Source organism: Lichenostomus cassidix, unplaced genomic scaffold (genome assembly GCF_008360975.1).
Source record: "Lichenostomus cassidix isolate B80296 unplaced genomic scaffold, HeHo_3.0 HiC_scaffold_47, whole genome shotgun sequence".
NCBI classification, from domain to species: Eukaryota; Metazoa; Chordata; class Aves; order Passeriformes; family Meliphagidae; genus Lichenostomus; species Lichenostomus cassidix.
Window position 1 is genome coordinate 1109571 of NW_028147553.1, and position 22560 is coordinate 1132130.

The following is a 22560-nucleotide window of genomic DNA, read 5'->3' on the forward strand; positions in this document are numbered from 1 at the left end:
GCTGTGGTATGTGGCCTAGCACTGTGCAGGGCCCCTAAGGAGTAGAAACAGCCTGTAAGGTGCCTGTGACGTGAAAATGGCACGGTTAGTTCATGTGCGGCTGGGTGAGGCTTTCCACAGGTGGGCCAAAGAGGATGCTTGTGTATTGCGTGAGACCGCAGCTTACCGCACGTACCCCGAGGCCTCCCGTTCCGCCCTGAGCTGCCAGACGGTGAGTACGAACCCGGTTCCTGCGGGCGTATCCTCCTCGCCCGCTGCATACTGAGGCCTAGTGGATTTGCTGTGCAGCTGCTGGCTTAGGTCTTAGTGCATACACACCTGTCCCAGAAGGTGAGATGACCTAGGAATCATTTTCCATGCATGTCATGAGAGGGCCCATTGTCCCTGCAAAGCAGCTGTCTGCAGGGAGACTTGTGGACGGAGTGATATATGGATGTTTGCTGGGCAAGGACAAGGAGTGTGTGACAATTATCCCTGAAATGGAATGCTATGTGGATGTTTGGGCCGGTACGTAGTGTGATTATGTCACAAGAGACCCACGGAGTAGCTTAGTGAGAAACATGAAGTATGTGAAATAACACAGAAGGGAGCAATGAGGGGATTCCTGATAGTATAAGAGTGTTGGAAAAGCTTTAGGAAAGAAGGCAGCTTGAAATGTCTTGATGACAGGTATGACAAGGGATGTACAGTGTCAGTGACAGTACTTGTGTGTTTCACGGGGCTGCCTGTGTTGCAAGGGTGCTGCATCCCTGTGCAGGTACATGTGCTGTTACTCGGTGTGATTCTGAAGGCAGAAATGGATAAGAATGTGTCCTGTTGGAGCATGCAGCTGTGGCTGTCCTACAGATGTGGATATGGGAAGGTATGTGTTGTGTTTCAGAAGTGTTCCACTTGCCATAGTAGGAGGCATGCATTGCTGAGAAGCAAAAGTGGAGGGGTTGAGGTATTGTACATGCTGAGGCAGAGATTTGAGAGTGAAAGTAAGAAGTGCAAAGAGATCCTCTGTGCGCATCTAGAGAATTGTGCGAGGTGTGTTGACAGGCTGGGTGCTGCACTTGTGAGATGACACCTGTGATTTTTAAGTGCCATGGGTACGACATGGGAGGTAGGTGTTGTAAAGAATTGGAGTTCTGAACAGAAAGACTGCTATGATGGAAATGGCTTTGAAATGCAGCACGGCAGGCTGCAACTAAGTCCACTCCTACAGTGTCCTCCTGTGTGTAGATAGTTGTTTTAATGGAATGTGTGACATTCTGTAGAAATAGCAGTGCACGAATGAATATGCAAAGGAGATGCTCAGACAGTGTGTCCTCTCACTGTCATTTGTTAGTAGGTATAAGGGACAAGCACAAAGCAATGGGAGCGGTCCATGGGTCCCAGGACCATCCTGAGGTAGGTTAATATAGCCCGAAGTCATGGGCCGATGGCCAGGCCTGTCCCCCTAGCAAAGCAGGGGCAGCATCTTGCAGCAGGCTGCAGCTGTGTGGATATATATGCCATGCTGCAGTGAAAGGCCTATCACTGCAGAGCATGTAGAAGGCATTGAAAGACCCTGTAAGGTAACTGTGACATGAAAATGGCATGATTATGGCATGGGGGGATGCGTGAAGATTTCCACAGGTGGGCCAGGGAGGGTAGATGTTTATGGCCTGGGAGCACAGATGACAGCATGTAGGCAAAGGCCTCCTGTTCCCCCCTCAGCTGGGGGACAGTGGGTAGAAACCTGCTTCCTGCAAGGGTATCCTGTGGACCTGCTGCATGCTGAGGCTTCAACAGCTTGGAGTGCAGCTGCAGGCTTGGACCTCTTGCAGAAGGTGAGATGACTGAGGAATGATTTTCCCTGGATTTGATTAGCTAGCTAGGTAGGTAGGTAGGTAGGTGGCTGGCTGGCTGGCTGGCTGGCTGGCTGGCTGGCTAGGTAGCTAGCTAGCTAGCTAGCTAGGTAGGTGGCTGGCTACCTAGCTAGCTAGCTGGCTGGCTGGCTGGCTGGCTGGCTGGCTACCTACCTACCTACCTACCTACCTACCTACCTACCTACCTACCTACCTACCTAGATGGCTGGCTGGCTGGCTGGCTGGCTGGCTGGCTGGCTGGCTGGCCGGCTGGCCGGCTGGCTGGCTGGCTACCTACCTACCTACCTACCTACCTACCTACCTACCTAGATGGCTGGCTGGCTGGCTGGCTAGCTAGCTAGCTAGCTAGCTAGCTAGCTGGCTGGCTGTCAGGTTGGCTGATTGGTTGGCTGGCTGGTTGGTTGGCTGGTGGGTTGGCTGGCTGGCTGGCTGGCTGGCTGGCTGTCAGTCAGTCAGTCAGTCAGTCACAGCAAAGGAGCTGTCTTAAGGGAGACTGGTGAATAGAGGTGTATATGAATGTTTTGCTGAAGAAGAATGATGAGTACGTGATAACCCTCCCTGGAATGGAATGCTACGTGGAGGTTTCGGTCAGGAAGTACGAGGAGTATGGAACAAGAAAGCCTGGGAGCAGGTAAGTGAGAAGGATGAAGTAGGTGAATGGGCTTAGAAGAAGGCACAGATGGGGTTATGGATTGTAGAAGAGGCTTGGAAAAGCTGGAGGAAAGAACGTGTCTTGAACTGTCTCGGTGACAGGGAACGGGCAGGGATGTACAGGTTGCAGTAACAGTATTTCTGTGTTTCACCAGGTTCCCTGTTTTACAAGGGCACTACATCCATGTGGAGCTCCATGGGCTGGCACATGGTTTGAGTGTCAAGGCAGAAATGGAGAAGAATCTGTCCTGGGGAAGCGTGCAGCTCTGGCTTTCCAAAGTATGCTGATATGAGAAGGTATGTGTCACGTTTCAAAAGTGTTGCACTTGCCACAGCAGGAGGCATGCATTGCTGAGAAGCAAGCATGGAACACTTGAATTTGGGTACATGTTGAGGCATAGATTTCACAGTGAAAGAGAAAAGTACAAAGAGATACTGTGTGGACATAGGGAGAGTGATACTGTATGCACATAGGCAGAGGTGTACAGGTCGTGTTTACAGGCTGGGTGCAGTAATTGTGACACGTGTGAGGTGTAAGTGGCATGTGCAAGACACGGTAAGACATGTGTAGGAGGTCTATATTGCAAAGAATTGCAGTTATGAGCGGAAAGGCTGCTACAAAGGCAATGGCTTTGAAATGCAGCACGGCAGGCCCAATAGTGATGGAAATCCACTCCTACAGCGCCCTCTGGTGTCGAGGTAGTGTTTGTGATGGAACTTGGGACGTTCTCTAGAAATACCTGGGAAGGAATGGATGTGCAAAGGAGTCCCTGGCAGGTTGTGCCCTGTCACTGGCATCTGGTCTTAGGTTTGAAAGACACAAGGACAGAGAGGAAGAGAAAAAGAAGAGGGGAGGGACAGGTAGGGCCACAGGAACAAACATGGACAAAGCAGTGTGAGCAATCCACAGGTCCCGGGGCCATCCTGAGGTGGCTTAATGTAGCCTGAAGTCATGGGTCCATGGCCAGGCCTGTCCCCCTGGCAAAGCAGGGGCAGCATCTTGCAGCAGGCTGCAGATGTGTGCATATACATGCATTGCTGCGGTGCAAGGCCTAGCACTGCACAGCATGTGGAATGCATTGAAAGACCCTGTAAGGTAACTGTGACATGAAAATGGTATGGTTATGGCATGTGGGACTGGATGGGGATTTGCACAGGTGGGCCAAGGAGGGTAGATGTTTATGGCCTGGGAGCACAGATGACAGCATGTAGGCAAAGACCTCCTGTTCCCCCCTGTCCTGGGGGACAGTGGGTACAAACCTACTTCCTGCAAGCATATCCTCTTTGCTCGGTGCACACTGAAGCTTGGACCATTTGGAGTGCAGCTCCAGGCTTGGACCTCTCGCAGAAGGTGACAGGAATGAGGAATAATTTTCCCTGAATGTGATCAGCTAGCTAGCTAGCTAGCTAGCTACCTAGGTAGGTAGGTGGCTGGCTCACTGTCACTCCGTGAGTGAGTAAGTGCAAAGTGGCTGTCTTGAGGAAGACTGGTGGATACAGGTGGATATGAGTGTTTAGGTGAAGACGAATGATGACTACGTGATAACCCTCCCTGGAATGGAACTGGACGTGGATTTTTGGGTCAGGAAGTAGGAGGAGTATGGAACAGGAAAGCCTGGGAGTGGGTTGGTGACAAGGATGAAGTAGGTGAATGGGCATAGAAGGAGGCACTGAGGGGGTTATGGATGGTAGAGAAGTGTTGCAAAAGCTGGAGGAAAGAATGTGCCTTGAACTGTCTCTGTGACAAGGAACATGCAGGGATGTACAGGTTGCAGCAACAGTCTTTCTGTGTTTCACCAGGTTCCCTGTATGACAAGGGCACTACATGCATGTGGAGCTCCATGGGCTGGCACGTGGTTTGAGTGTGAAGGCACAAATGGAGAAGAATCTGTCCTCGGGGAGCATGCAGCTCTGGCTGTCCTAAGTATGCTGATATGAGAAGGTATGTGTCACGTTTCAAAAGTGTTGCACTTGCCACAGCAGGAGGCATGGATTCCTGAGAAGCAAGCATGGAGCACTTGAAATTTGCTACATGTTCAGGCATAGATTGGACAGTGAAAGAGAAAAGTACAAAGAGATACTGTGTGCACATAGGGAGAGGGATACTGTATGCACATAGGGAGAGGTGTACAAGTCGTGTTTACAGGCTCGGTGCAATAATTGTGAGACCTGTCAGGTGTAAGTGGCATGTGTAAGACACTGTAAGACATGTGTAAGACATGGGTGTTGCAAAGAATTGCAGTTCTGAGCAGAAAGGCTGCTACAAAGGCAATGGCTTTGAAATGCAGGACGGCAGGCCCAAAAGTGATGGAAATCCACTCCTACAGCGCCCTCTGGTGTCGAGGTAGTGTTTAGGATGGAACTTGGCACGTTCTCTACAAATACCTGGGAAGGAATGGATGTGCAAAGGAGACCCTGGCAGGTTGTGCCCTGTCTCTGGCATCTGGTCTTAGGTTTGAAAGACACAACGACAGAGAGGAAGAGACAAAGAAGAGGGGAGGGACAGGTAGGGCCACAGGAACAAACATGGACAAAGCAATGTGAGCGGTCCACAGGTCCCGGGGCCATCCCGAGGTAGGTTAATATAGGCTGAAGTCATGGGTCGATGGCCAGGCCTGTCCCCCTGGCAAAGCAGGGGCAGCATCTTGCAGCAGGCTGCAGAAGTGTGGATATACATGCATTGCTGCGGTGCAAGGCCTAGCACTGCACAGCATGTGGAATGCATTGAAAGACCCTGTAAGGTAACTGTGACATGAAAATGGTATGGTTATGGCATGTGGGGCTGGATGGGGATTTGCACGGGTGGGCCAAGGAGGGTAGATGTTTATGGCCTGGGAGCACAGATGACAGCATGTAGGCAAAGGCCTCCTGTTCCCCCCTGAGCTGGGGGACATTGGGTACAAACCTACTTCCTGCAAGCAGATCCTCTTTCCTCGGTGCACGCTGAAGCTTGGACCATTTGGAGTGCAGCTCCAGGCTTGGACCTCTCACAGAAGGTGAGATGACTGAGGAATAGTTTTCCCTGAATGTGATCAGCTAGCTAGCTAGCTAGCTAGCTAGCTAGGTAGGTGGCTGGCTCACTGTCTGTCCGTGAGTGAGTCACAGCAAAGTAGCTGTCTTGAGGAAGACTGGTGGATACAGGTGTATATGAGTGTTTAGGTGAAGACGAATGATGACTATGTGATAACCCTCCCTGGAATGGAACTGGACGTGGATTTTTGGGTCAGGAAGTAGGAGGAGTATGGAACAGGAAAGCCTGAGAGTGGGTTGGTGACAAGGATGAAGTAGGTGAATGGGCATAGAAGGAGGCACTGAGGGGGTTATGGATGGTAGAGAAGTGTTGCAAAAGCTGGAGGAAAGAATGTGCCTTGAAGTGTCTCGGTGACAAGGAACATGCAGGGATGTACAGGTTGCAGCAACAGTATTTCTGTGTTTCACCAGGTTGCCTGTATGACAAGGGCACTACATGCATGTGGAGCTCCATGGGCTGGCACGTGGTTGGAGTGTGAAGGCACAAATGGAGAAGAATCTGTCCTCGGGGAGCGTGCAGCTCTGGCTGTCCTAAGTCTGCTGATATGAGAAGGTATGTGTCACGTTTCAAAAGTGTTGCACTTGCCACAGCAGGAGGCATGGATTCCTGAGAAGCAAGCATGGAGCACTTGAATTTTGCTACATGCTCAGGCATAGATTAGAGAGTGAAAGAGAAAATTACGAAGACATACTGTGTGCACATAGGGAGAGGGATACTGTATGCACATGGGGAGAGTTGTACAGGTCATGTTTACAGGCTCACTGCAGTAATTGTGAGACCTGTCAGGTGTCAGTGGCATGTGTAAGACACGGTAAGACATGTGTAAGACGTGGGTGTTGCAAAGAATTGCAGTTCTGAGCAGAAAGGCTGCTACAAAGGCAATGGCTTTGAAATGCAGGACAGCAGGCCCAAAAGTGATGGAAATCCACTCCTACAGCGCCCTCTGGTGTCAAGGTAGTGTTTCTGATGGAACTTGTGACGTTCTCTATAAATAACTGGAAAGGAGTGGATGTGCAAAGGAGACCCTCACATGTTGTGTCCTGTCAATGGCATGTGGTCTTGGATTTGAAAGACACGAGGACAGAGAGGAAGGGAAAAAGAGGAGAGGAGGGACAGGTAGGGCCACAGGAACGAACAAAGACACAGCAACAGGAGCGGTCCATAGGTCCCGGGGGCATCCTGAGGTGGCTTAATATAGCCCGAAGTCTTGGGCCGATGGCCAGGCCTGTCCCCCTGGCAAAGCAGGGTCAGCATCTTGCAGTAGACTGCAGATCTGTGGATTTATATGCAGTGCTGCCATGAAAGGCCTAGCACTGCACAGCATGTGGAATGCATAAAAAGACCCTGTAAGGTAACTGTGACATGAAAATGGCATGTGTGTAGCATGTGGGGCTGGATGAGGGTTTGCACACGTGGGCCACAGAGGGTAGATGTTTATGGCCTGGGACCACAGATGACAGCATGCAGGCAAAGGCCTCCTGTTCCCCCCTGTCCTGGGGGACAGTGGGTACTAACCTGCTTCCTGCAAGGGTATCCTCTGGACCTGCTGCATGCTGAGGCTTCCACAGCTTGGAGTGCAGCTGCAGGCTTTGACCTCTTGCAGAAGGTGAGATGACTGAGGAATAATTTTCCCTGGATTTGATCAGATAGATAGATAGATAGCTAGCTGGCTGGCTGGCTGGCTGGCTGGCTGGCTGGCTGGCTGGCTGGCTGGCTGGCTACCTACCTAGCTAGCTAGCTAGCTAGCTAGCTGGCTGGCTGGTTGGCTGGTTGGTTGGTTGGCTGGCTGGCTGGCTGGCTGGCTGGCTGGCTGTCAGTCAGTCATTCAGTCAGTCAGTCACAGCAAAGTAGCTGTCTTAAGGCAGAATGGTAAATAGAGGTGTATATGAATGTTTTGCTGAAGAAGAATGATGAGTACATGATAACCCTCCCTGGAATAGAATTGTACATGGAGGTTTGGGTCAGGAAGTAGGAGGAGTATAGAACAAGAAAGCCTGGGAGCAGGTAAGTGACAAGCATGAATTAGGTGCATGGGCTTAGAAGAAGGCACAGATAGGGTTATGCATTGTACAAGAGGCTTGCAAAAGCTGTAGGAAAGAACATGTCTTGAACTGTCTCGGTGACAAGGAACGCGCAGGGATGTACAGGTTGCAGTAACAGCCTTTCTGTGTTTCACAGGGTTGCCTGTATTGCAAGGACGCTACATCCATGTGGAGCTCCATGGGCTGCCACTCGGTGTGATTGTCAAGGCGGAAATGGCAAAGAATCTGTCCTCGGGGAGCATGTAGCTCTGGCTGTCCTAAGTATGCTGATATGAGAAGGTATGTATCACGTTTCAAAAGTGTTGCACTTGCCACAGCAGGAGGCATGGATTCCTGAGTAGCAAGCATAGAGCATTTGAATTTTGCTACATGTTGAGGCATAGATTGGACAGTGAAAGAGAAAAGTACAAAGAGATACTGTGTGCACATAGGGGGAGGGATACTGTATGCACGTAGGGAGAGTTGTACGGGTCGTGTTTACAGGCTCACTGCAGTAATTGTGAGACCTGTGAGGTCTAAGTGGCATGTGTAAGACACGGTAAGACATGTGTAAGACATGGGTGTTGCAAAGAATTGCAGTTGTGAGCAGAAAGGCTGCTACGAAGGCAATGGCTTTGAAATGCAGGACGGCAGGCCCAAAAGTGATGGAAATCCACTCCTACAGCGCCCTCTGGTGTCGAGATACTGCTTAGGATGGAACTTGGGACGTTCTCTATAAATACCTGGGAAGGAATGGATGTGCAAAGGAGACCCTCGCACGGTGTGTCCTGTCACTGGCATCTGGTCTTAGATTTGAAAGACACAAGGACAGAGAGGAAGAGAAAAAGAAGAGAGGAGTGACAGGTCGGGCCACAGGAACGAACAGGGACAAAGCAATGTGAGCGGCCCATAGGTCCCGGGGCCATCCCGAGGTGGGTTAATGTAGCCTGAAGCCGTGGGTCGATGGCCAGGCCTGTCCCCCTGGCAAAGCAGGGGCAGCGTCTTGCCGCAGGCTGCAGATGTGTGGCTATACATGCATTGCTGCAGTGCAAGGCCTAGCACTGCACAGCATGTGGAATGCATTGAAAGACCCTGTAAGGTAACTGTGACATGCAAATGGTATGGTTATGGCATGTGGGGCTGGATGAGGATTTGCACGGGTGGGCCAAGGAGGGTAGATATTTATGGCCTGGCAGCAGACATGACAGCATGTAGGCAAAGGCCTCCTGTTCCCCCCTGAGCTGGGGGACAGTGGGTACTAACCTACTTCCTGCAAGCAGATCCTCTTTGCTCGGCGCACGCTGAAGCTTGGACCATTTGGAGTGCAGCTGCAGGCTTGGACCTCTCGCAGAAGGTGACATGACTGAGGAATGATTTTCCCTAGATGTGATCAGCTAGCTAGCTAGCTAGCTAGCTAGCTAGGTAGCTAGCTAGGTAGGTGGCTGGCTCACTGTCACTCCGTGAGTGAGTAAGTGCAAAGTAGCTGTCTTGAGGAAGACTGGTGGATACAGGTGGATATGAATGCTTAGGTGAAGACGAATGATGACTATGTGATAACCATCCCTGGAATGGAATGGTAGGTGGATTTTTGGGTCAGGAAGTAGGAGGAGTATGGAACAGGAAAGCCTGGCAGTGGGTTGGTGACAAGGATGAAGTAGGTGAATGGACATAGAAGGAGGCAGTGAGGGGGTTGTGGATGGTAGAGAAGTGTTGCAAAAGCTGTAGGAAAGAAGGTACCTTGAAGTGTCTCTGTAACAGGGAACAAGCAGAGATGTACAGGTTGCAGCAACAGCATTTCTGTGTTTCACCAGGTTCCCTGTATGACAAGGGCACTACATCCGTGTGGAGCTCCATGGGCTGGCACGTGGTTTGAGTGTCAAGGCAGAAATGGAGAAGAATCTGTCCGGGGGGAGCATGCAGCTCTGGCTGTCCTAAGTATGCTGATATGAGAAGGTATGTGTCACGTTTCAAAAGTGTTGCACTTGCCACAGCAGGAGGCATGGATTCCTGAGAAGCAAGCATGGAGCACTTGAATTTTGCTACATGCTCAGGCATAGATTTGAGAGTGAAAGAGAAAACTACAAAGAGATAGTCTGTGCACATAGGGAGAGGGATAGTGTATGCACATGGGGAGAGTTGTACAGGTCGTGTTTACAGGCTCGGTGCAGTAATTGTGAGACCTGTCAGGTGTAAGTGGCATGTGTAAGACACGGTAAGACATGTGTAAGACATGGGTGTTGCAAAGAATTGCAGTTGTGAGCAGAAAGGGTGCTACGAAGGCAATGGCTTTGAAATGCAGGACGGCAGGCCCAAAAGTGATGGAAATCCACTCCTACAGCGCCCTCTGGTGTCGAGGTACTGTTTAGGATGGAACTTGTGACGTTCTCTAGAAATACCTGGGAAGGAATGGATGTGCAAAGCAGACCCTCCCACGGTGTGTCCTGTCACTGGCATCTGGTCTTAGGTTTGAAACACACAAGGACAGAGAGGAAGGGAAAAAGAGGACAGGAGGGACAGGTAGGGCCACAGGAACGAACAGGGACACAGCAATAGGAGCGGTCCATAGGGTGCCAGGGGCATCCTGAGGTGAGTTAATATAGACTGAAGTCACGGGCCGATGGCCAGGCCTGTCCCCCTGGCAAAGCAGGGGCAGCATCTTACAGCAGGCTCCAGATGTGTGCATATACATGCATTGCTGCACTGTAAAGCATGTGGAATGCATTGAAAGGCCCTGTAAGGTAACTGTGACATGAAAATGTTTTCTTTATGGCACATGGGGCTGGATGAGGGTTTGCACAGGTGGGCCAAGGAGGCCATGTTTATGGCCTTCGACAAGAGGTGACAGCATGTAGGCAGAGGCCTCCCGTTCCCCCCTGAGATGGGGGACAGTGGGTACAAACCTACTTCCTGCAAGCATATCCTCCTTGCTAGGTGCATGCTGAAGCTTGGAACATTTGGAGTACAGCTGCAGGGTTTGACATCTTCCAGAAAGTGAGATGAATGAGAAAAAAATTTTCCCTGGATGTGATCAGCTAGGTAGGTAGGTAGGTAGCTAGGTAGGTAGCAGCTAGCTAGGTAGGTAGGTAGGTAGGTAGATAGCTGGCTGGCTGGCTGGGTAGCTGGCTGGCTGGGTGGGTGGGTGGCTGGCTGGCTGGCTGCCCCCTCAGTCAGTCAGTCAGTCAGTCACAGCAAAGTAGCTGTCTTAAGGGAGACTGGTGAATAGAGGTGTATATGAATGTTTTGCTGAAGAAGAATGATGAGTACGTGATAACCCTCCCTGGAATGGAATTCTACGTGGAGGTTTCGGTCAGGAAGTAGGAGGAGTATGGAACAAGAAAGCCTGGGAGCAGGTAAGTGACAAGGATGAAGTAGGTGTATGGGCTTAGAAGAAGGCACGGATGGGGTTATGGATTGTAGAAGAGGCTTGCAAAAGCTGGAGGAAAGAACGTGTCTTGAACTGTCTCGGTGACAGGGAACGGGCAGGGATGTACAGGTTGCAGTAACAGTATTTCTGTGTTTCACCAGGTTCCCTGTATGACAAGGGCACTACATCCATGTGGAGCTCCATGGGCTGGCACGTGATTTGAGTATCAAGGCAGAAATGGAGAAGAATCTGTCCTGGGGAAGCATGCAGCTCTGGCTTTCCAAAGTATGCTGATATGAGAAGGTATGTGTCACGTTATAAAAGTGTTGCACTTGCCACAGCAGGAGGCATGCATTGCTGAGAAGCAAGCATGGAACACTTGAATTTTGCTACATGTTCAGGCATAGATTTCACAGTGAAAGAGAAAAGTACAAACAGATACTGTGTGCACATAGGGAGAGTACTGTATGCACATAGAGAGAGTTGTACGGGTCGTGTTTACAGGCTCGGTGCAGTAATTGTGACACTTGTGAGGTGTAAGTGGCATGTGCAAGACACAGTAAGACATGTCTAGGAGGTCGATGTTGCAAAGAATTGCAGTTCTGAGCAAAAAGGCTGCTACAAAGGCAATGGCTTTGAAATGCAGGACGGCAGGCCCAAAAGTGATGGAAATCCACTCCTACAGCGCCCTCTGGTGTCGAGGTAGTGTTTCTGATGGAACTTGTGACGTTCTCTACAAATACCTGGGAAGGAATGGATGTGCAAAGGAGACCCTGGCAGGTTGTATCCTGTCACTGGCAACTGCCCTTAGGTTTGAAAGAGACAAGGACAGAGAGGAAGAGAAAAAGAAGAGGGGAGGGACAGGTAGGGCCACAGGAACAAACATGGACAAAGCAGTGTGAGCAATCCACAGGTCCCGGGGCCATCCTGAGGTGGCTTAATGTAGCCTGAAGTCATGGGTCGATGGCCAGGCCTGTCCCCCTGGCAAAGCAGGGGCAGCATCTTGCAGCAGGCTCCAGATGTGTGGATATACATGCATTGCTGCGGTGCAAGGCCTAGCACTGCACAGCATGTGGAATGCATTGAAACACCCTGTAAGGTAACTGTGACATGAAAATGGTACGGTTATGGCACGTGGGGCTGGATGGGGATTTGCACAGGTGGGCCACAGAGGGTAGATGTTTATGGCCTGTAAACACAGATGACAGCATGTAGGCAAAGGCCTCCTGTTCCCCCCTGTCCTGGGGGACAGTGGGTACTAACCTGCTTCCTGCAAGGGTATCCTCTGGACCTGCTGCATGCTGAGGCTTCCACAGCTTGGAGTGCAGCTGCAGGCTTTGACCTCTTGCAGAAAGTGAGATGACTGAGGAATAATTTCCCTGGATTTGATCAGATAGCTAGCTAGCTGGCTGGCTGGCTGGCTGGTTGGCTGGCTGGCAACCTAGCTAGCTGGCTGGCTGGCTGGTTGGTTGGTTGGCTGGCTGGCAGGCTGGCTGGCTCTCAGTCAGTCAGTCAGTCAGTCAGTCAGTCAGTCAGTCAGTCACAGCAAAGGAGCTGTCTTAAGGGAGACTGGTAAATAGAGGTGTATATGAATGTTTTGCTGAAGAAGAATGATGAGTACATGATAACCCTCCCTGGAATGGAATGGTACATGGAGGTTTGGGTCAGGAAGTAGGAGGAGTATAGAACAAGAAAGCCTGGGAGCAGGTAAGTGAGAAGGATGAAGTAGGTGAATGGGCATAGAAGGAGGCACTGAGGGGGTTATGGATGGTAGAGAAGTGTTGCAAAAGCTGGAGGAAAGAAGGTACCTTGAAGTGTCTCTGTAACAGGGAACAAGCAGAGATGTACAGGTTGCAGCAACAGTATTTCTGTGTTTCACCAGGTTCCCTGTATGACAAGGGCACTACATCCGTGTGGAGCTCCATGGGCTGGCACGTGGTTTGAGTGTCAAGGCAGAAATGGAGAAGAATCTGTCCTCGGGGAGCATGCAGCTCTGGCTGTCCTAAGTGTGCTGATATGAGAAGGTATGTGTCACGTTTCAAAAGTGTTGCACTTGCCACAGCAGGAGGCATGCATTGCTGAGAAGCAAGCATGGAGCACTTGAATTTTGCTACATGCTCAGGCATAGATTTGAGAGTGAAAGACAAAACTACAAAGAGATACTGTGTGCACATAGGGAGAGGGATACTGTATGCACATGGGGAGAGTTGTACAGGTCGTGTTTACAGGCTCACTGCAGTAATTGTGACACCTGTCAGGTGTAAGTGGCATGTGTAAGACACGGTAAGACATGTGTAAGACGTGGGTGTTGCAAAGAATTGCAGTTCTGAGCACAAAGGGTGCTAGAAAGGCAACGGCTTTGAAATGCAGGACGGCAGGCCCAAAAGTGATGGAAATCCACTCCTACAGCGCCCTCTCATGTCGAGGTACTGTTTAGGATGGAACTTGGGACGTTCTCTAGAAATACCTGGGAAGGAATGGATGTGCAAAGCAGACCCTCCCACGGTGTGTCCTGTCACTGGCATCTGGTCTTAGGTTTGAAACACACAAGGACAGAGAGGAAGAGAAAAAGAAGAGGGGAGGGACAGGTAGGGCCACAGGAACTAACAGGGGCACAGCAATAGGAGCGGTCCATAGGGTGCCAGGGGCATCCTGAGGTGAGTTAATATAGACTGAAGTCATGGGCCGATGGCCAGGCCTGTCCCCCTGGCAAAGCAGCGTCAGCATCTTACAGCAGGCTCCAGATGTGTGCATATACATGCATTGCTGCACTGTAAAGCTTGTGGAATGCATTGAAAGGCCCTGTAAGGTAACTGTGACATGAAAATGTTTTCTTTATGCCACGTGGGGCTGGATGAGGGTTTGCACAGGTGGGCCAAGGAGGCCATGTTTATGGCCTTCGAGCAGAGGTGACAGCATGTAGGCAGAGGCCTCCCGTTCCCCCCTGAGCTGGGGGACAGTGGGTACAATGCATATCCTCCTTGCTAGGTGCATGCTGAAGCTTGGAACATTTGGAGTACAGCTGCAGGGTTTGACATCTTCCAGAAAGTGAGATGAATGAGGAAAAATTTTCCCTGGCTGTCTTCAGCTAGGTAGGTAGGTAGGTAGGTAGGTAGGTAGATAGCTGGCTGGCTGGGTGGCTGGCTGGCTGGCTGGCTGGCTGACTTTCAGTCGGTCAGTCGGTCAGGCAGTGCAAAGTAGCTGTCTTGAGGGAGACTGGTGGATACAAGTGTATATGAATGTTTTGCTGAAGAAGAATGATGAGTACATGATAACCCTCCCTGGAATAGAATTGGACGTGGAGGTTTGGGTCAGGAAGTACGAGGAGTATGGAACAAGAGAGCCTGGCAGTGGGCTGGTGAGAAGGATGAAGTAGGTGAATGGACATAGAAGGAGACGGTGAGGAGGTTATGGATTGTTGAAGAGGCTTGCAAAAGCTGTAGGAAAGAATGTGCCTTGAAGGATCTCAGTGACAAGGAACGTGCAGGGATGTACAGGCTGCAGCAACAGTCTTTGTGTGTTTCTCAGGGTTGCCTGTATTGCAAGGACACTGCATCCATGTGGAGCCCCGTGGGCTGGCACTGGTGTGAGGGTCAAGGCAGAAATGGAGAAGAATCTGTCCTGGGGGAGCATGCAACTCTGGCTGTGCTAAGTATGCTGGTATGAGAAGGTATGTGTCATGTTTCAAAAGTGTTGCAGTTGCCATAGCAGGAGGCATGTATTACTGAGAAGCCAGCACGGAGCAGTTGGAATCTGGGCACCTGTTCAGGCATAGTTTTGATAGAGAGAGGGAAAACTACAAAGTGATAGTGGGTGCACATAGGGAGAGTTGTGCAGGTCATGTTTACAGGCTCGGTGCGATAATTGTGAGACCTGTGAGTTGTCAGTGCCACGTGTAAGACGTGGGACATGGGTGTTGGAAAGAAGTGCAATTCTGAGCACAAAGGGTGCTATGGAGGCAATGGCTTTGAAATGCAAGACGGCAGACTGGAAGTGACAGGAGTCCACTCCTACAGCACCCTCTTGTGTCAAGGTAGCGTTTAGGATGGAACTTGGGACGTTCTCTAGAAATACCTGGGAAGGAATGGATGTGCAAAGGAGACCCTCACACGGTGTGTGCTGTGAGTGGCATCTGTTCGTAGCTATGACAGACACAAGGAGAGACAGAGAGAAAAAGAGGAGTGGAAGGACACGTAGGGCCACAGGAACAAACAGGGACAAAGCAATAGCAGCGGTCCATGCGTCCCAGGGGCATCCTGAGGTGGGTTAACATAGGCTGAAGTCATGGGCCCATGGCCAGGCCTGTCCCCCTGGCAAAGCAGGGGCAGCATCTTGCAGCACACTGCAGCTGTATGGATATATATGCCGTGCTGCAGTGAAAGGCCTAGCACTGCACAGCATGTCAAAGGCATTGAAAGACCCTGTAAGGTAACTGTGACATGAAAATGGCACGGTTATAGCATGTGACAGTGGGTTCAGGTTTGCACACGTGGGCCACGGAGGGTAGATGTTTATGGCCTGCGAGCAGAGGTGACGGCATGTAGGCAAAGGCCTCCCGTTCCCCCCTGAGCGGGGGGACGGTGGGTACAAACCTGCTTCCTGCGAGCGTATCCTCTCGGCCTGCTGCGTGCTGAGGCTCGGACGACTTGGAGTGCAGCCACGGGCTTTGGCCTCTGTGCGTACACACCTCTCGCAGAAGCTGAGATGACTTCATAAGAACTTTGCCTGGACGTAATCAGCAGCTGGCTGAATGTCAATACAAAGTATGTGTCTTCAGAGAAACTTGTGGATGGAGTGAGATAGGAATGTTTGGGTGAAGAAGAATGCCGAGTGTGTGATGACCATCCCTGGAGGGGAATTGGAACTCTGCAGAGTATGGAGTGCATGCACTGTTAGGCAGCCTTTGCTGCAGGCAAGTGTGAAGAAGCCCTGGAGATGGATTAGAAGGTATTAGACTGGGTGGTTGCGGTGGGATGATATGGGTAGGTAAGAGATAGTGCACCTGATTGAGAATTTGTAGAATACTGTGAAACTTTGATGTGTCGCTGTGGCTGAGCAGGCCTGAAACCCTCCGCTGTGTCACGACTTCAACAGGCGGCTGGTGGGTAGGAGGCCCAGGAGGACATGGCATCGGGCGCTCGGACTAGCACATGTGCGGAGCCGTGCAGAAATGACTGACACGTGTGTCGTGTTCTCTTCCAGATGGTGGGGTTTCGCTGCTGCTGGAGTTGCCTGTCCCAGCGAGGATATTGTGGTGAAGAGAAGAGAAAGATGCGTCTGTTCTGTTCCAAAAGGTATAGAAAACAAAATGACATGAAAGGCTACTGAAGGAAAATTGTTGTGACTGACTGCTACTGTTCAAAAATGTATCAGCTTAAAAATATTGTGTCACTAGTCAAAGGTTTGATTTGGGTTTCCCCTGGGAAAAGGAATTTTTGATTTCTTCCAGGGCAATGTTGTGCCACATGAGGTCTGGTGAATTCAGCATAGCAAGAGCTTGGGACTGACCCCCAAAGATAAGCACAAAGAGAAGCACGGTGAACAGAACATCCAGCAGGAACATGTGGTTCTCCAGAAGACATGATGGATATGACAAGCAGCTAGGCCAGAGCACCTGCAGCAGGGCTGAAGACATCCAGGCCCAGAAAAATGACTGCTAAAAACAAGTGAAGAATGTCATTAGCATGGCAGACAAGGACATTGGAGTCCAACGAGAGATCAAATATGGGGACTTTGCTCCACTTTGGACTAATGAACACTGAGCCGATGCTTTCCTATTGGCTTTTACTGTATGCACTGTCTGAGAAATGGAGTAAAAGCTGTGTATTCTGGAATGATGGTCTCTGCACACCCGGGCTTTGGGGGGATGAGATGATTGCTGTGGTACGTGCTGGGCACAAAATAAAGTCATGCTTTGAGTGTGTAACATCAAAATGTTGTTGGAGAGTTTTTCCATTTTTTTCTGCAGATTGGGGGACACTAGTAAACACGTGGCAGTAGTGTAGAGGTGGAAAACTAAAGCCAAGACTGCAGAAGTGATCCCTGCAACAGCACAGCAGGGGGTAACACATGCACACGGAAGTGAATGCAGGCATGAAACAAGTGAAAAAACCCCAGCGATACACAGTAGAAGCCCCTAGGAAATGCTGTAGAAAGAGATGAGCAAAATGGGCATAGCTGTGAGAAACAACTGTATATATGCTAGTGCTGCAGTATCCCCCAAAATGTGTTTTGGTTTTCAAGAATCATAAATGGTGCTTTCAAAAAGTGATTAAAAGACCCAGTAAGATTTGAGAGAATGGTAATTTGTGCTAATGCAGTTGAGGGAAAGCATGTAAAAACCATGCACTGAACCTTAGGAAAATTGTCTAGCAAAGGAGCTCCAAAAATGGGGAAAAAAGTAAAACGATAAAGAAGCAACGGCTCCCCTGTTGCCATAGCGACGGGCGGGCGGAGACAGGCGTAGCTTAGAGCGGACTGAGGGGGCACCGAGGGGCGGGCTCTTGGGCGGGCTAGGGGGAGCGGCAGGGCCGTGGCTGTGTGCCGAGCCCCGTGACGTCGAGGGGCGGGGTGTGGAGACCACCGGAGGCGTGGCTTTGTCCCGGGCAGGGAGCCGACAGGGGCGGGGCCAAGGGAGGGACGACAGGCGGAGCAGTGGGTGGAGTACCGTGACGGACGCAGAATCGGGGGCGGGGAAGTGGGCAGGGCTTTGTTGACGTCATTGTGCGGCGAAAAGGATATGCCCCCAAAAAAAGGATTTAAAATTAAGGAGCCACTCTGGCTCGGTGGGTATGGCCTTAAGCCGGATCTCTGCACGTCAGGGGTTCGAATCCCACCGCGGGCTACCCCGTGCGCGCGCTAGGCGCGTCACGGCCCCATAGTCCGGGAGCCCGCCGGGCCCGCCTACCCCCACTGGAACGTAAGTGAGGCACCTGTGCCAGAAGGTGGGGCGACAGAGGCGGGCCCCCCCGCGAGGGGGGGCAGCCCAGGTGGGCCCGCCGCAAGGGGGGGGCTGCCGCTGCAGCTCCCCGCAGGGGGGGGGGATGGCGCCGCCCGGAAGGGGCCTCCCGGGGTACCCCCCCGCGTCCACCGCGCCGCGCGCGGCAGCGCGCGGCGCGCGCCTAAAATCGGGGGGCGGCACCTGGTGCCGGGGGGCGTGGCTGAGGGCACCAAGGTGCCAAAATTTACTTTTTCCACCTACAACGCACAAACACTTCACCTTCAAACTCTCTCCATCACAAAAAACAAATACTTCTATACTCACATTTCATTCTCCTATCAAACTCCACCTCCTTTCATGCCTTAACACATCTCACTCACACACACACACACACACACACACCCACCCACACACACACCCACCCAAACACACTGCATATACATTCACCAACTATAACACACTCACATTAACAACAAAAAACCCTCTTCCAAAACTTTTCAAAACACTCCATTTATGCACCTCTTGCCTTCTACAAAACTCACATACTCTCTCAAAACCCTTGCCGCCTTGCTTACACCACCATCGCAGCTCCTTGCTTGCGCCGTTCAAGCCACACTCACGCTTCTTCATTTACCACACCAATCCCTTCCTAACCCACTTTGACCTTTCACCCCTCACGCTCACAACAACAAAACCTCACCTCTCACATCCTTCACCATTCCATTCCAACCTTTACTCCCTCAACATTTCTTCCACGTGCCACTTCCTGCCATCATTACTTCCCTGCAACCAATCGCTTCACGGTACCACTCTGAAAGACAAACGAAATTTAACAATCATCTCAAACACCTGCATCTGGCCTCCAGCAACCTACAAACCTCTTCGAACACCATGCCTAACTGACAGCTGGCCACCTCTCTCCCATGGAAAATCAATCTCCCACCACTTTACCCATCTATTCCTCTCCCTACCGGTGCCATGTTCATGCCCAGATGCCTCTCATGTCTGACTCCGTGCACTTTGTTCTCACGCATTGCCTATTAGGACACGGCACTCATTTTAGAAAAGCGGATCAAACACAACAAACAGCCGCTCCTGCTGCTAAGCCACCACCTTCCAGCCTCTCCCTCCTTCCCACTTGCTACACACCACTCCCTCAAGCCTGCTGCCTACCTGGCTCACCTTCTCACAATTGGGTGGCTTCAGCCTCCCCTTTGCATATGCTCTCTGAACACCTTGACACCGTGTCCCCCATGCTCATCTCCTCCCTCGGCTACCCATTCGGCGCCTCGACACGGAAAGTGCCCCGCAAATCAAACGCAGGCTATATGTATGTGTGTCTCTGAGTGTGTGTATATGTATATCTGTGTATATCTCTGTCTCTATATATATACATATGTGTGTATATATAAATATCTATATGTATATACATATGTGTGGGTATATATATATGTGTACATATATGTGTGTCTATATAGGTGTATGTGTATATATATGTAGGTGTCTGTATATGTATGTCTCTGTGTGTATATATGTCTGTGTGTATATATACATGTCTGTGTGTATATATATATGTCTGTGGGTATATATCTGTCTCTTTATATATACATAAGTGTATATATACATATCTGTGTATATACATGTGTGTGTATATATTTCTGTGTCTATACATACATATGTGTGTGTATATATATACATATATGTGTATACATATTTGTATGTCTGTATATATATGTGTGTGTGAATATATACATGTGTGTGTGTATATATACATGTCTGTGTGTATATATATATGTGTGTGGGTATATATATGTCGATGTATAGATACGTGTGGGTATATTTACATAGGTGTATACATACATGTGTGTATATATATGTGTGTATACACAATATGTCTGTATATATACATATGTGTATATACACAAATATGTCTGTATATATACATACGTGTGTACATATCTGTCTGTGACTATATATATAAGTGTGTGTATATATATATGGTGTGTATATATGTGTGCATACATATATGTGTGTGTATATATATGAGTGTGGGTATATCTATGTGACTGTGTGTATATATATATGTGTATATAAATACATATGTGTATATATATGTGTGTATATATATGTGTCTGTATATATACACATGTCTGTATATATACATATGTCTCTATATGCATATGAGGGAATGTATATATGTCTATATATATGTCTTTCTATTTTATATATGTATATATATATGTGTCTGTGCATATATATGTCTGTGTGTGTCTGTGCATATATATATGGTGTGTCTATTTATGTGTGTGTATCTATAGGTGTATATATATACCTATCTGTGTATATATATATGTCTGTGCATATATATCAGTGGCTGTGTATATATATGGTGTGTATAAATATGTCTGTGTATCTATAGGTGTATATATATACATATGTGTAACTATATATGTGGGTATGCATATATATGTGTGTGTATATATATCTGTGTGTGTCTATATATATGTGAGTGTATATATACATATCTGTGTGTATACATACATATGTGTGTATATATATCTGTGTGTGTATATATATATATGTCACTCTATATATACACATCTGTGTATACATATATGTGTGGCTATATACATGTGACTGTATATATATACAAATGTGTATATATACATGTATGTATATATACATATGGTGTATACATATATTTGAGTGTATACATACATATGGGCGTATATATACATATGTGTGTATATATATGGGTGTGTGTATATGTACCTCTGTGTATATATATACATATGTGTGTGTATCCATACATATGTGTGTATATATATGATTGTATGTATATACATGTGTGAGCATGTATATATATGTGTCTCTGTCTACATATATAGGGTCTGTATATACGTATGTGTGTATATATATGTGTGTGTGTATATATATGTGTGCATATATATATGTGTGAGCATGGATATATATGTCTGTGTGTGTACATATATATGGTGTCTATATACAAATGTGTGTATATATCTCTGTGTGTCTATATGTATGTGTGTGTACATATATATGGTGTCTATATACAAATGTGTGTATATATCTCTGTGTGTCTATATGTATATCTGTGCATATATATATGTATACGCATGTATATATATATGTGAGGGTGTACATATATATGTTGTGTATATACATATGTGTATATATATGTCTCTGTGTGTATATATATCTCTGTGTGTATACATATGTGTGAGCATCTATATATGTCTGTGTGTGCACATATATATGGTGTGCATATACATGTGTGTATATATATGTGTATGTATTTATATATGTGTCTGGCTATATATGTGTAAGTATATATATACATATGTGTGTGAATACATATATGTGTGTAGATATATATGTGTGTCTCCGTATATATACACATGTGTCTATATACATAAGTGTGTATATACATATGGTGTATATATATATCTCTCTCTATATACAAACATATGTATGTGTCTGTATATATATATGTGACTGTATATATGCACGTGTGTGTATACATATATGTGTGTGGCTATATATGAGTGACTGTGTATATATACATATGTGTATATATACATATGTACATATATACAAATGGTGTATATATATATATTTCTCTGCATACATACATATGGGCGTACATATACATATGTGTGTATATATATGGCTGTGTGTAGATGTATGTGTGACCAGGTATATATATGTGTGTGTGTGTACATATATATGGTGGGTATATACATATAGGTGTATATATATGTGTGTGTATATATATATGTGTCACTATATATATATGTGAGCATGTATATATATGTGTGTGTGTACATATATATGGTGCATATATACATATGTGTGTATATATATGTGTGTGTGTATATATATATGTCTCTGTGTGTATATATATACGTGTGTGTATATATATGTACTTGTGTCTCTATATGTATAAGGATATATATACATATATGTGTGTATACATAAATGTGTGTGGATATACATGTGTGTCTATGTATATATACATATGGGTATGTATACATATGTGTGTATATACATATAGAGTATATATATATGTCTGTGTATCCATACAAAAATATGTATATATATGTGTATGTGTGTACATATATATGTGACTGTATATATACCTCTGTGTGTATACATATATGTGTGTGACTATATAGGTCTGACTGTGTATATATACATATGTATACATATGCATATGTGTATATATACATATGCTGTATATATACGTTTGTAGGTATACATACATATGGGCATATATATACATATCTGTCTATATATATGGGTGTGTGTATATATATGTGTGTGTATATATGCATATGTGTATATATACATATGTCTGTCTATCCATACATATGTGTGTATATATATGTGTGTGTGTAGATATATGTATAAGCGTCTATATACGTGGGTGTGTGTACATATATATGGTGTGTATATACATATGTGTGTATATGTGTGTGTGTGAGTATATATATATGTGTGTATATATACATCTGTGTGTATATACATATGGTGTATATATATATGTGTGTGTATACAGACATATGGCCATATATATACATATGTGTGTGTATATACATATGTGTGTGTATATATATATGTATGTACATGTGGGTATATATAAATATATATATATATATCTGTGTGTATATATATATATG

General features: G+C 47.6%; 1 long non-coding RNA gene across 1 annotated transcript in view; it reads left to right on the forward strand.

The window, feature by feature from the left end:
• Nucleotides 1–232: 232 nt before the first annotated feature.
• The window catches only part of LOC146422086 (uncharacterized), a 43497-nt gene continuing 21169 nt past the window's right edge, over nt 233–22560 (forward strand). Inside the window, exon 1 of the long non-coding RNA XR_014848371.1 lies at nt 233–330. This is a non-coding gene — a long non-coding RNA (uncharacterized LOC146422086). The remainder of the gene's footprint in view (nt 331–22560) is intronic.